This window comes from Apium graveolens, chromosome 9 (assembly GCF_009905375.1).
Source record: "Apium graveolens cultivar Ventura chromosome 9, ASM990537v1, whole genome shotgun sequence".
NCBI classification, from domain to species: Eukaryota; Viridiplantae; Streptophyta; class Magnoliopsida; order Apiales; family Apiaceae; genus Apium; species Apium graveolens.
In genome coordinates, this window is record NC_133655.1 from 239,975,622 (window position 1) to 239,990,137 (window position 14,516).

Below are 14,516 nucleotides of genomic sequence, written 5' to 3' on the forward strand. Positions count from 1 at the left end.
GGAATCAATGTATATTAATTCTCGAATAGAAATATAATGACTTAGGTAAGGACCATTACATCATTATCACTGTGGGAATTACTTATGACACAACAGACATATAGAATCTCACATCGGGTCTGTCCAGCACCATATACATATACATCTGCCTGTGTTTTTGACTTTAGTATCATTATACCTATGATCAATGAGATGTGATCATGAGTCAACAAACACACTAGTCTTAATGCATTATTATTGTCCCTTAATAATAATACTCGACTAGGGACCTTTAGGAATATTGATACTATTTTCATAATCTCATTTCTAAGTCACGTACTTAGAGATATAGAATTGCATATCATATTCTAAGGACATTTATTAATCTAACATTTATATCGCAGTAAATTAAAAATTAATAAATTATAAAGGGAATAATCGATATAACATAAAAATTAATAATCCAAATGCCTTTAACTAAAATATCATAGTGTTGTCTCTAGGGCACAAACACTAACAATCTCTCACTTGCACTAGATCCAATCACCCATGTATCTAATACTCATGGAACTAGTATGATTGTAATAACCCCAATTTTTGGAATTTTTAAAACACGGATGAATAGTAACTTTTGCTGACAATGCTGATTAAGGAAAATTATCAGACCACGTTATATAGGAGTACTGTTATGGAAATTCTAAGATCGTATTAGTATTCCATAAATTAAATGAGTGTATGTAAAGGTCATTAGAATTCGGATCCGGACACTTTGATTTTTCCCGAAAATCCACCAGATACCGAAAGAATTGAGTATAAGGTAACATGATTAAAAGGATTTAAATTCAAGGGTTATAAGAGAGGATCATAAAAGGAATATAAAATATTGAGAAAGGTTTAGGGGAACCCAAGTAATAAGATCCCGGATATGATCCCTCAAACGATCAACGAGAATGAATAATAAACGAGTCGTAAAGCAATTAAACGACTAAGGATCAAGCTTGGGCAAGTAGCTAGGGGATTAGCAAGGATAATACAAGTATTAAAGCACCTAATTAACAAGGATTAAGCTTAATGAAAAGCTTCCACCATAAGAAGAGGACAAGTGGCAAGAGTGATGCAAGTGGTGACATAGGCTTGCTTACATCACTTTCCACTAACTAACCAAGAGTTAGCCAAACAAATATCCACCTACCATTCCATTTACACCACAAAATAAGTCAACACAAGCAAGCTTTTTTCTCCCCCATTTTCATTGCTCTCGGCCAAAACAGAACCAGCACATTAAAACTGCTGTATCTCCTTTATTTCTCACTCAAATGTTGTGTTCTATAGCTCGTTGGAAAGGTATTGAGATGTCCTACAACTCTTGTTCACAAGTCTCATCCAAATAAGCATGGTAAGACCCTCATTTTTACAGTTCTTTAAATCGGACTTTTAGAAACTTCAAAGCCTAACTTTGTGTTCTTGATTTCTTTGGAAAGATCAAGCTTGTAGGAGGCTCCATAAGGCTTCCTAGTAACTTTCCACCCTCTAAGAAAGGTATAAATCTTCACACCCTTTAGGAATAAGTTTGAATGTTGAAGTTTGGAGATGGTTTGGATGGATGAGTAGTAATTTGAATGATAAGCATGATTCGAGCTTAATTGTTAAGTAGTTTAGTTGAATTTGGAGATGTTATAATATATGATTGGATTGAGATCCTTGAGCTTATTATGACTGAAATCAGTAGCATTGATGTGTATCTTGAGTTGTTGTTGATTGGTAGTTGGATTGATATGATTTAGAATGGTAAAAAATTTGGAAATCGCGTAAACATAGCCGTCGTAATGTCCGATTTACTTTAGACTGCTTTTGTTCATAACATTATGACCCGAGAACTCCCTGCTAGGTTTTTACCATTGCCATTTTTAGATAGTTCATTTTACGAGCTTCGTTTTGATATGTGGTTCGTTTGATTCCGATGTACGGTTTAGGAGAAACGGCCGTTTTAAGTAACGACGTTTCGCGAACGAAACATTACCCCTCGCCTTACTTTGAAACATAGGTTAAAGACCTTAAATGACTAATTGGAGTATGAAACATTTATGTAAAGTGTAATAGGCAGTTGGTAAGATACTCGCGAAGGAATCTCCTTAAAACTCGTAATGGTTAATTTATTAAAAATGGTGGAGCCGAGGGTATACGAGCGACTTAAGAGAATCAGTAAGCGCAAAGCGAGCGTTAGAGTCTAATTTGGTTAAAGTATAGATTTACAAGTGACTTCGGTTTAATTCCAACTTATATGTTGTTTATAGGTTACCAGACTCGTCCCGAGCCATTTGTAACCCCCAGTCGCTCAGGCAAGTTTTCTACCCGTTATACTGTTGTTGTGATGTATATGTGTATATGCATGATCTTGTGATAAATGCATATTTGTTATTAGCAAATTCTTGCGATATATTGTAGCATGTGATATGATATATATGCATGCCTGTTTCGTATTCTTGATTTATATATCTGTTGGTTCAAATGCTTATTCGTTGCATAATACCTATGCTAGAGATAAGCGGTATTTGCGTATACCCTTAGTATAGGGGATCAAAAGGTGAACTTTTTCTAAAACCGGGAGGCGAGGCTCCCGAGTATAATATATATTTATATATATATATTGATATAGTTTTTAAAACTATTAATCGAATAAGGTTTATTCGATAACTTTATTTTATTTAATGAATATTATTTTGAATATTCATTCGAGGGCTTATGACTTCTTTATTTTATTAAATGAATATTATTTGGAATATTCATTCGAGGGCTTATGACTTCTTTATTTTATTAAATGAATATTATTTTGAATATTCATTCGAGGGCTTATGACTTCTTTATTTTATTAAATGAATATTATTTTGAATATTCATTCGAGGACTTATGACTCCTTTTATTCTATTATTTGAATATTATTTGAATATTCATTCGAGGGCTTATGACTCCTTTATATTATTTATTGAATATTATTTGAATATTCATTCGAGGGCTTATGACTCAGTTTATATTATTTAATGAATATTATTTGAATATTCATTTGAGGATCTATGACTCCGATTATTTGCTGAGATATATTCTTTATTTTATTAAAGAATAAGGTGTCGATAATCAAACTTATCTTTGATTATTCAAATAAAGATAGTACTTTCGTATAAGTATATCTTTGGTTATTTAATACTCATTTCAAGTATAAGTTTTAAAACTTCTACTTCAATTATTTTTATAAAGATTATTCTTTATGGGAATATTATTTAAATAATAATATTCAGATATTTTCTAATATATTGGGACTGATTTATTTCATTAAATCAGCATTACTCCAAACACTCTTTAAAGTGTTTTCGAGTCTTCAAAATGATTTTTAAAAGTTAGAGCGGATCCCAAAACTCATTTTTATATTTAAGATCTTCCTTTTAAAGGGGATTTAAATACTCGTTCAAAACTTGAGGGATCCGGCTCAGTGGTGTATTTTACATTCGCAACGAGGTTGCTGTTTTGAGAAAACATCTTGATTACTTGCCCATCGTTCGGGAAGTAAGTTCATCTATTTGAGTCGGCATAAGCAACATGGGCTCAGTGGGCGTCCATGAAAGTGTAAGTGGCTCAGTGGGAGTCCATCAAATGCGTAAGTGGCTGAGTGGCAGTCCAGCATAAGGTCCTATTGCGGCCAGGGTGATGACCAGTGGGGAATTCGTCCATCTACTAGTAGAAAAGGTTACTTACTGGTATCTTTGCCTGATCAGCAAGATATCAGGTTTATGCCAAGGTTTTCTCCTTTCCAAATTCATTGGATATTGCAACTCTGTTTATAATTTTCATAACAGAGGTTTTCAAGGAGTGTATGAAATGTATATATATAGGTGTATATATATATCGGGATTTAATGAAGTATCTCGTAACTTCATTATTTATAATGATATTCAAAGATTGAATCTATTCAAATCGTGTCTTGTAGTCTCATCTATGTGATGAACTTTTGAACTGATTATAACTTGAACGGTGGTAGTTCAAGTAATATTTGGAAAAGATATAAGTATATTGGGGTATCTTGTAACTTCATATTTTCAACTTATATCTAGTTAATGATTATCTTATGCATATCAAAGATTTTCAGAAAAACGTTGAGACAAGGGTAGATATATGAGATCACCTTGCAACGATATTTTTATACAATTATAAACTGGAACTCTGTGTATATTATGCATGGAAGAGGACTTCCAAGATTTTGAAAAGTATATATGTATATATACTGAATATTTTGCGACTTCATCGCATTAAGATATCAAACTTGGTTCATTTCTTTTGACCAAGACTTTCATGAGTACTATGAGAAGGCTCATATATTGTTAATCATTATACATATTATTTTGGTGGGCTTGCTGCTCACCCTTGCTTTCTTCTTTCATCACACAACAACAGATAGAAAAGATGAACAGGACCAAGCTCCCAATTCGCAAGCGGTTAGAAAACGTTCCGCAGTCTTCTGAAAGCGTTGATGCCGCCGTAGCTGAGGTAGGAGCTACCAATAGGCTAGGTTTTCAACTATTGATGAACCAGACTTATGTATAATATGAATTGTAATAATGGCAAGGAATATGTAAATTTATTCAGAACCTTTTTAAGGTGTAACGATTTATAATTGTGGAATATAAGGACTTGTGTTATTTTTTGAGTGTTCATCTCTGAGACTATAACTTGTGATGTGTGTGTTTATTGTGGGGTCACAGTACAGAGTAGTTGATTATTTATTAAGATTGGGTGTTATTAAGGGAAATGGAACTCGTGACAACCCGGATCCCCGACCCCGAATTTGGGGGTGTTACAGAAGTAGTATCAGAGCTAAGCGTTATAAACCTCAGAGATGATGTGACGTTAAGATAATAAGTTCACTAAGATAATAAGAACTCTTGCCAAGTTCCTAGTCGGGCTACCTAACGTAGTACTGACAGTTAAAACCCTTATGGGAACCCTTATAAATATCGTGATAGAAGCGTAGTTCGTTATCGTATATGGTAGCGGGACTCCGAACCCTGAGGTTGAGGAGCAACAACGCGATGATGTTTTATTACTTATTGGAGATCAGATTATGGATCCGATAGAGCGTCCTAACGCGGGATCGGATGATGTTCATGTTGAGGATGTTGTCCTAGAAGGGATAGTTGCTGAGGAGGATCCCATGGAGGATCCTGACAAGAATGAATAAAGGACCACTGATGAATTGATGACCATGGTTAGGTCGACTATCAGAGGTAGAATTGGTCGGTCACTATCGGAGGTTAGTTCAAGTTTGTAAAGATAGTAGCCCCCTTTAACGCGGCTTACTCGTAAGACTGAGAAGTTTGAATGGACAGAGAAATACGAGAACAACTTTCAAGAACTGAAGCAAAGATTGGTGACGACCCCTATGATGGCGTTGTCGGATAGAAAAGGAGATTTTGTGATGTGTAGTGACGCTTCGCATAAGGAATTAGGGTGCTTCTTATACAGAACAATAAGGTAATCGCGTACGCATCAAGACAATTAAGGGAATATAAAATTCGATATCCCCACCCATGAGCTTGGGCTCGTGGCAATAGTTTTGCCCTAAATATTTGAGGCACTACTTGTATGGAGAGAAGTACGAGATTTACACAAGCCATAAGTGCTCTAGTGCATTTTCACGCAGAAAGAGCTCAACATGCGCCAAATGAGGTGGTTAGAGATAATCAAGAATTACGATTATGAGATTCTTTATCATTCGGGGAAAGCCAATGTGGTGGCTGATGCCCTTAGTAAAAAGGAGAGACTCAAGATGATAATATCTTTGAGAGAGTTTATAAGAGATTTTGAGAAAATGGAAATAGAAGTGAAGGTAACCGGAGCCGGTACCGAAAAGCTGTTTGAGATTGCAAGACAGACCGAATTATTGGAAAAGAACATATTATGCCAGAAAAAGTGATGAATGAAGGCAGAGAGCCAAAAAAATAGATATGAGATTAATACCGAGAAAGATGATAAGGGAATAATGAGGTATTCCTATAGAATTTGGGTTCCAAATGTTTAAGAGCTTAAAGATGAGATCCTAGATGAAAGTCATAGTTCAAGGAATAAGATTTAGGGCAAACCCTGAATGTGATAGCCAGGGAGGACGCCATCAAGATAGAAGGAACCCATAACATAATGAAGTGGAAAATGAGGATTTTAACGTATAAGATAACCCCAAGTATGGGAGAAGGATGAAATATTTCATACTGAGAAAATAGAAGTCGAGCAAGATAAGGAGACCCGAGACGGTACTCCTATATGGAAATTCATGGACCTGTCTAAACAGAACTTATACTTTTATTCCTAACCACCACCTTAAGGAAACAATATGGTAGGAAATCCTTTCATGACCTTTAAGTCGCTAAGCTCTCAGAGTTCCAAGGAACAGTTTGACCCAGTCGAGGCAAGAGCCTGACTAAAGGAAATATAGGAATTATTTGATATTCTAAATGATTGACGAAGCACAAAAGACTGTTTTTGTCACTTACCCCCGTAAGAGAGAGGCCACCCGTTGGTGAAAGGCCAAGAAAGGCACAGAGCCAGAGGTTATAATAAACTGATTAAAGTTCAGACAATTGTTTTCGGGAAAGTACTTCCCAAGGTTATGGAGGTAGTGTAAAAGCTTTAGAGCCAGAACAAAAGCGGACGAGTATGATGAATTATGAATCTAAGTTATTAAAGTTGTCAAGATTCGTTCTGAGGACACGAATCCAGAATGACGGGATGTTTGAAATCAATGCTTATGTTGTGTTGGTTCATGTAATGGTTGTAATGGAAACGAAAATAAAAGACTGAAAAGGGAAGGAGTATAAAGGGATATAAAGGAAATAGAGTTGAGAAGTGATAAGGGAGGTAGGTATGGGAAACCTTAAGAAACCCTTGCAATAAATATAGAGAAGTGTGTCATCATCAGCGTGATGGTGACTGATCATGAGATAAATTCAAGGTTTGAAGGCGTAAGCGATACGTATAGTTAATTCCCTTGAAGTTGACAGTATTCGATGAAACTTTGAGATAGATCGATTGATTAATAAGGAAACGCGGATGGACTGAGGAGTCAAGAAAGTAAGAAATTAAGAAAATTGGATGAAGGAAGTGACCTTCAAGAATATGAAGTGTAAGAATATGAAGTTGTAGAGCGCAAGATGCTCGGACCAGCAGTGGTCCAAAGGACCAAGGATATAATAGATCTAATCAGAAGACGACGGGTAGTAGCCCAAGATGGACATAAAAAGTATGCTAATTTGACAATGAAAGGACAAGGAGTATGAAGTAGGGGACCTAGTGTTGTGAAAGATATCCCCTTGGAAAGCCTTGGAAAGGATTGATGAGGTTCGGAAAGAAAGAAAAGCTAAGTCCACGATTTGTTGGACCCTTGGAGATATTAAGACGTATTGGGAAGTTAGCATATGAGCTAGCCCTATCCCCGAACCTGTAGCAAGTTCATAACGTGTTTCACATATCAATGTTAAGGAAGTGTAATCCGGATGCCAGACAAATAAGGGCATATGAGCGCATAGACATGCAACCAGGCGTAACCTATATGGAGCAACCAGGAAGGGTTATAATTGGAAAGGGATTAAGTGCTTAGGAGTAGGGTTATCAAACTAGACCAAGTTTGGTGGTAGAACCACCATGTGGGAAAAATTGACTTGGGAGTTAGAAAGTGCAATGCTAGAAAAGTATCCCCAACGGTTTTCTATCTGATTCCGGGACGGAATCCTTTTAAGGAGGGGAGAATGTAATAACCCCAATTTTTGGAATTTTTAAAACACGGATGAATAGTAACTTTTGCTGACAATGCTGATTAAGGAAAATTATCAGACCACGTTATATAGGAGTACTGTTATGGAAATTCTAAGATCGTATTAGTATTCCATAAATTAAATGAGTGTATGTAAAGGTCATTAGAATTCGGATCCGGACACTTTGATTTTTCCCGAAAATCCACCAGATACCGAAAGAATTGAGTATAAGGTAACATGATTAAAAGGATTTAAATTCAAGGGTTATAAGAGAGGATCATAAAAGGAATATAAAATATTGAGAAAGGTTTAGGGGAACCCAAGTAATAAGATCCCGGATATGATCCCTCAAACGATCAACGAGAATGAATAATAAACGAGTCGTAAAGCAATTAAAAGACTAAGGATCAAGCTTGGGTAAGTAGCTAGGGGATTAGCAAGGATAATACAAGTATTAAAGCACCTAATTAACAAGGATTAAGCTTAATGAAAAGCTTCCACCATAAGAAGAGGACAAGTGGCAAGAGTGATGCAAGTGGTGACATAGGCTTGCTTACATCACTTTCCACTAACTAACCAAGAGTTAGCCAAACAAATATCCACCTACCATTCCATTTACACCACAAAATAAGTCAACACAAGCAAGCTTTTTTCTCCCCCATTTTCATTGCTCTCGGCCAAAACAGAACCAGCACATTAAAACTGCTGTATCTCCTTCATTTCTCACTCAAATGTTGTGTTCTATAGCTCGTTGGAAAGGTATTGAGATGTCCTACAACTCTTGTTCACAAGTCTCATCCAAATAAGCATGGTAAGACCCTCATTTTTACAGTTCTTTAAATCGGACTTTTAGAAACTTCAAAGCCTAACTTTGTGTTCTTGATTTCTTTGGAAAGATCAAGCTTGTAGGAGGCTCCATAAGGCTTCCTAGTAACTTTCCACCCTCTAAGAAAGGTAATAATCTTCACACCCTTTAGGAATAAGTTTGAATGTTGAAGTTTGGAGATGGTTTGGATGGATGAGTAGTAATTTGAATGATAAGCATGATTCGAGCTTAATTGTTAAGTAGTTTAGTTGAATTTGGAGATGTTATAATATATGATTGGATTGAGATCCTTGAGCTTATTATGACTGAAATCAGTAGCATTGATGTGTATCTTGAGTTGTTGTTGATTGGTAGTTGGATTGATATGATTTAGAATGGTAAAAAATTTGGAAATCGCGTAAACATAGCCGTCGTAATGTCCGATTTACTTTAGACTGCTTTTGTTCATAATATTAGGACCCGAGAACTCCCTGCTAGGTTTTTACCATTTCCATGTTTAGATAGTTCATGTTACGAGCTTCGTTTTGATATGTGGTTCGTTTGATTCCGATGTACGGTTTAGGAGAAATGGCCGTTTTAAGTAACGACGTTTCGCGAACGAAACATTACCCCTCGCCTTACTTTGAAACATAGGTTAAAGACCTTAAATGACTAATTGGAGTATGAAACATTTATGTAAAGTGTAATAGGCAGTTGGTAAGATACTCGCGAAGGAATCTCCTTAAAACTTGTAATGGTTAATTTATTAAAAATGGTGGAGCCGAGGGTACACGAGCGACTTAAGAGAATCAGTAAGCGCAAAGCGAGCGTTAGAGTCTAATTTGGTTAAAGTATAGATTTACAAGTGACTTCGGTTTAATTCTAACTTATATGTTGTTTATAGGTTACCAGACTCGTCCCGAGCCATTTATAACCCCCAGTCGCTCATGCAAGTTTTCTACCCGTTATACTGTTGTTGTGATGTATATGTGTATATGCATGATCTTGTGATAAATGCATATTTGTTATTAGCAAATTCTTGCGATATATTGTAGCATGTGATATGGTATATATGCATGCCTGTTTCGTATTCTTGATTTATATATCTGTTGGTTCAAATGCTTATTCGTTGCATAATACCTATGCTAGAGATAAGCGGTATTTGCGTATACCCTTAGTATAGGGGATCAAAAGGTGAACTTTTTCTAAAACCGGGAGGCGAGGCTCCCGAGTATAATATATATTTATATATATATATATATATATTGATATAGTTTTTAAAACTATTAATCGAATAAGGTTTATTCGATAACTTTATTTTATTTAATGAATATTATTTTGAATATTCATTCGAGGGCTTATGACTTCTTTATTTTATTAAATGAATATTATTTTGAATATTCATTCGAGGGCTTATGACTTCTTTATTTTATTAAATGAATATTATTTTGAATATTCATTCGAGGGCTTATGACTTCTTTATTTTATTAAATGAATATTATTTTGAATATTCATTCGAGGACTTATGACTCCTTTTATTCTATTATTTGAATATTATTTGAATATTCATTCGAGGGCTTATGACTCCTTTATATTATTTATTGAATATTATTTGAATATTCATTCGAGGGCTTATGACTCAGTTTATATTATTTAATGAATATTATTTGAATATTCATTTGAGGTTCTATGACTCCGATTATTTGCTGAGATATATTCTTTATTTTATTAAAGAATAAGGTGTCAATAATCAAACTTATCTTTGATTATTCAAATAAAGATAGTACTTTCGTATAAGTATATCTTTGGTTATTTAATACTCATTTCAAGTATAAGTTTTAAAACTTCTACTTCAATTATTTTTATAAAGATTATTCTTTATGGGAATATTATTTAAATAATAATATTCAGATATTTTCTAATATATTGGGACTGATTTATTTCATTAAATCAGCATTACTCCAAACACTCTTTAAAGTGTTTTTGAGTCTTCAAAATGATTTTTAAAAGTTAGAGCGGATCCCAAAACTCATTTTTATATTTAAGATCTTCCTTTTAAAGGGGATTTAAATACTCGTTCAAAACTTGAGGGATCCGGCTCAGTGGTGTATTTTACATTCGCAACGAGGTTGCTGTTTTGAGAAAACATCTTGATTACTTGCCCATCGTTCGGGAAGTAAGTTCATCTATTTGAGTCGGCATAAGCAACATGGGCTCAGTGGGCGTCCATGAAAGTGTAAGTGGCTCAGTGGGAGTCCATCAAATGCGTAAGTGACTGAGTGGCAGTCCAGCATAAGGTCCTATTGCGGCCAGGGTGATGACCAGTGGGGAATTCGTCCATCTACTAGTAGAAAAGGTTACTTACTGGTATCTTTGCCTGATCAGCAAGATATCAAGTTTATGCCAAGGTTTTCTCCTTTCCAAATTCATTGGATATTGCAACTCTGTTTATAATTTTCATAACAGAGGTTTTCAAGGAGTGTATGAAATGTATATATATAGGTGTATATATATATCGGGATTTAATGAAGTATCTCGTAACTTCATTATTTATAATGATATTCAAATATTGAATCTATTCAAATCTTGTCTTGTAGTCTCATCTATGTGATGAACTTTTGAACTGATTATAACATGAACGGTGGTAGTTCAAGTAATATTTGGAAAAGATATAAGTATATTGGGGTATCTTGTAACTTCATATTTTCAACTTATATCTAGTTAATGATTATCTTATGCATATCAAAGATTTTCAGAAAAACGTTGAGACAAGGGTAGATATATGAGATCACTTTGCAACGATATTTTTATACAATTATAAACTGGAACTCTGTGTATATTATGCATGGAAGAGGACTTCCAAGATTTTGAAAAGTATATATGTATATATACTGAATATTTTGCGACTTCGTCGCATTAAGATATCAAACTTGGTTCATTTCTTTTGACCAAGACTTTCATGAGTACTATGAGAAGGCTCATATATTGTTAATCATTATACATATTATTTTGGTGGGCTTGCTGCTCACCCTTGCTTTCTTCTTTCATCACACAACAACAGATAGAAAAGATGAACATGACCAAGCTCCCGATTCGCAAGCGGTTAGAAAACGTTCCGCAGTCTTCTGAAAGCGTTGATGCCGCCGTAGCTGAGGTAGGAGCTACCAATAGGCTAGGTTTTCAACTATTGATGAACCAGACTTATGTATAATATGAATTGTAATAATGGCAAGGAATATGTAAATTTATTCAGAACCTTTTTAAGGTGTAACGGTTTATAATTGTGGAATATAAGGACTTGTGTTATTTTTTGAGTGTTCATCTCTGAGACTATAACTTGTGGTGTGTGTGTTTATTGTGGGGTCACAGTACAGAGTAGTTGATTATTTATTAAGATTGGGTGTTATTAAGGGAAATGGAACTCGTGACAACCCGGATCCCCGACCCCGGATTTGGGGGTGTTACAATGATCATCGTGCTTATGTTGCGACAAAGCCTTAGTCAGTGGGTCTGCAACACTATCATTACTATTCACTTTACATTTATATCTCTTTGATCATTAATCTCATTAATATGGCGATATTGCCTAAGGACATGCCTAAACAGTCTCCATGGTTGTTTCAAAAAAATATCAATATATTTGGCTTCCATAGAATCATCAATGTTCTTGATGTGAACTATTCAAGCTAACATCAATTATATTTAGACAAAACACAAAATAGACATAAACTCGTAATCATCCTTGTCTGTCCAAAAATTAGGTTCAGAAAGTAGTATCAGTGTAACCCTTTACAACCAGTTCCCTATCTTCTCCATACACCAAAAATAAATCTTTAGTCCTCTTTAAGTACGTAAGGATATTCTTGAAAACTATCAAGTGATCCTCACCTGGATTAGACTGGTATCTGATCGTCATGCTCAAAGCATATGAAACATCAGGATAAATACATATTATTGTACACATTATAGATCCAATTGCTAACACATCTGGAACTTTCTCAAACGGCCCTTGTCATCTAATAATTTAGGGGGCAATTATCTTTTGAGATCACTATCCCATAAGATATCGAAACATATCCTTTCTTTGTCTCTTGCATCATAAAATGATGTAATACTTTATCAATGTATGTACTCTGACTAGGTCGATTAATCTTTTCAATCTATCTCTATAGATCTTGATCCCTAATGTATAGGTAGTATCGCCTAAGTCTTTCACCGAGAAACTATTTCTCAACCAAGTCTTAACAGCCTATAGAGAAGGTATGTCAGTCCATATATGTTATATGTCATCTACATATAATACTAGGAATGTCACATGGCTCCCACTAACCTTCTTGTAAAGACATGGTTCATCTTCATTTTGAATAAAGCCAAACTCTTTGACCGTTTCATCAAAATGAATATTCATTCTCCTTGAGGCTTGCTTCAATCTATAAATAGATAGAAGCAAATTACAAACTATCTTAGCAAACTTTGGATCGACAAAACCCTCAAGTTGTATCATTTATACATCCTGTTCAAGGCTCCCATATAAGAAAGCAGTTTTGACATCCATTTGCCAAATCTCATAGTCAAAGTAAGCAACTATTGCTAACAAAATCCTGATGGACTTGACCATAGTAACTAGTGAAAAAGTCTCATCATAGTCTATACCATGAATTTGTTTGAAACCTTTTGCCACTAGTCGCACCTTATAGGTCTGTACTTTACCATCCATGTTAGTTTTCTTCTTGAAAACCCACTTGCACCGTATAGGTTTTACCCCTTCGAGTGGATCAACTAAAGTCAATACTTTATTTTGATACATGGATTCCATCGCGGATTTCTTGTCCTCCAGCCATCTCTCGAAGTCTGGACTGTTCATAACATCTTGGTAGATGTGAGGCTTATCCTTATCCGTAAGCATCACATCACCATCTTAAGTCAAAATAAATCCGTAATTTCTCCCAGACTCATTGTGAATCCTACTAGATCTACGAATAACATGTGTTTCCTAAACATGATTACTTTTAACATTTTGATGTACATCCTGATCTTATTCCAACTCTAATTCAATGTTATCATGTGGTTCTCGATCTTCATCGAGATGTATTATCCTCCCACTGATTTTCTTAGAAAGTAGTTCTCCCTCAAAAAATATAGTGGCCCGAGCAAACAAACACTTTGTTCTCGAAAAGATTATAAAACTATACCCTAGTCTCACTTGGATATCCCACAAAATAGCATATATCTAATTTTGGTCCAAGCTTGTCAGAGGCTAAACATTTTACAAATGCTTCACATCCCCAAATTTTCATAAATGACATGCTGTGACATTCATCACTCTATATCTTATACAGAGTATTTTTAACCGCTTTAGTCGGAACTTGGTTAAGTGTAAATGCATTCGTTTCTAGAGCATAACCCTAGAAACTGAATGGAAGATCCGCTTGACTCATCATCGATCGCACTATATCCATCAAGGTACGATTTCTCCTCTCAGAATCTCTATTCCATTGAGGTGTTTCAGAAGGAGTAAGTTATGATACACTATCACACTCCTTTAAGAAACTCTTGAAATTGAGATTTAAGTATTCTCCTCCATGATCTGATCATAAAACTTTTATACTTTTCTCTTGTTTTCTTTTCTACTTCGGCCTTGAATTCTTTGAACATTTCAAAAGAATCAGATTTGTTCTTCATAAGAACCACATATCCATATCTACTGAAATCATCAGTAAATGTTATGAAGTAGTATAAGCCCCCTTGCCATCATACGCATTCGATCACATACATCATTATGTATAAGTCATAATCGTTCGGTGGCCCTTTCACCTGATCAGGTAAAAGAAGCTTTAGTCATTTTGCCAATGAGACAAAGTTCGCATCTTTCATATGATTCAAAATCAAACTTATCCAAGCATTCATCTATGTGTAACTCAGAAATGCGTTTCTCATTA

At 35.1% G+C, this 14,516-nt stretch overlaps 1 long non-coding RNA gene across 1 annotated transcript; it reads left to right on the forward strand.

Moving 5' to 3' along the window:
- The first annotated feature begins 1,095 nt into the window (after positions 1 to 1,095).
- On the forward strand, positions 1,096 to 2,318 carry LOC141683436 (uncharacterized). The gene is made up of 3 exons (XR_012560284.1): positions 1,096 to 1,375; positions 1,461 to 1,518; positions 2,274 to 2,318. It is a non-coding gene; the product is annotated as an uncharacterized LOC141683436 (long non-coding RNA).
- The last annotated feature ends 12,198 nt before the right edge of the window (positions 2,319 to 14,516 follow it).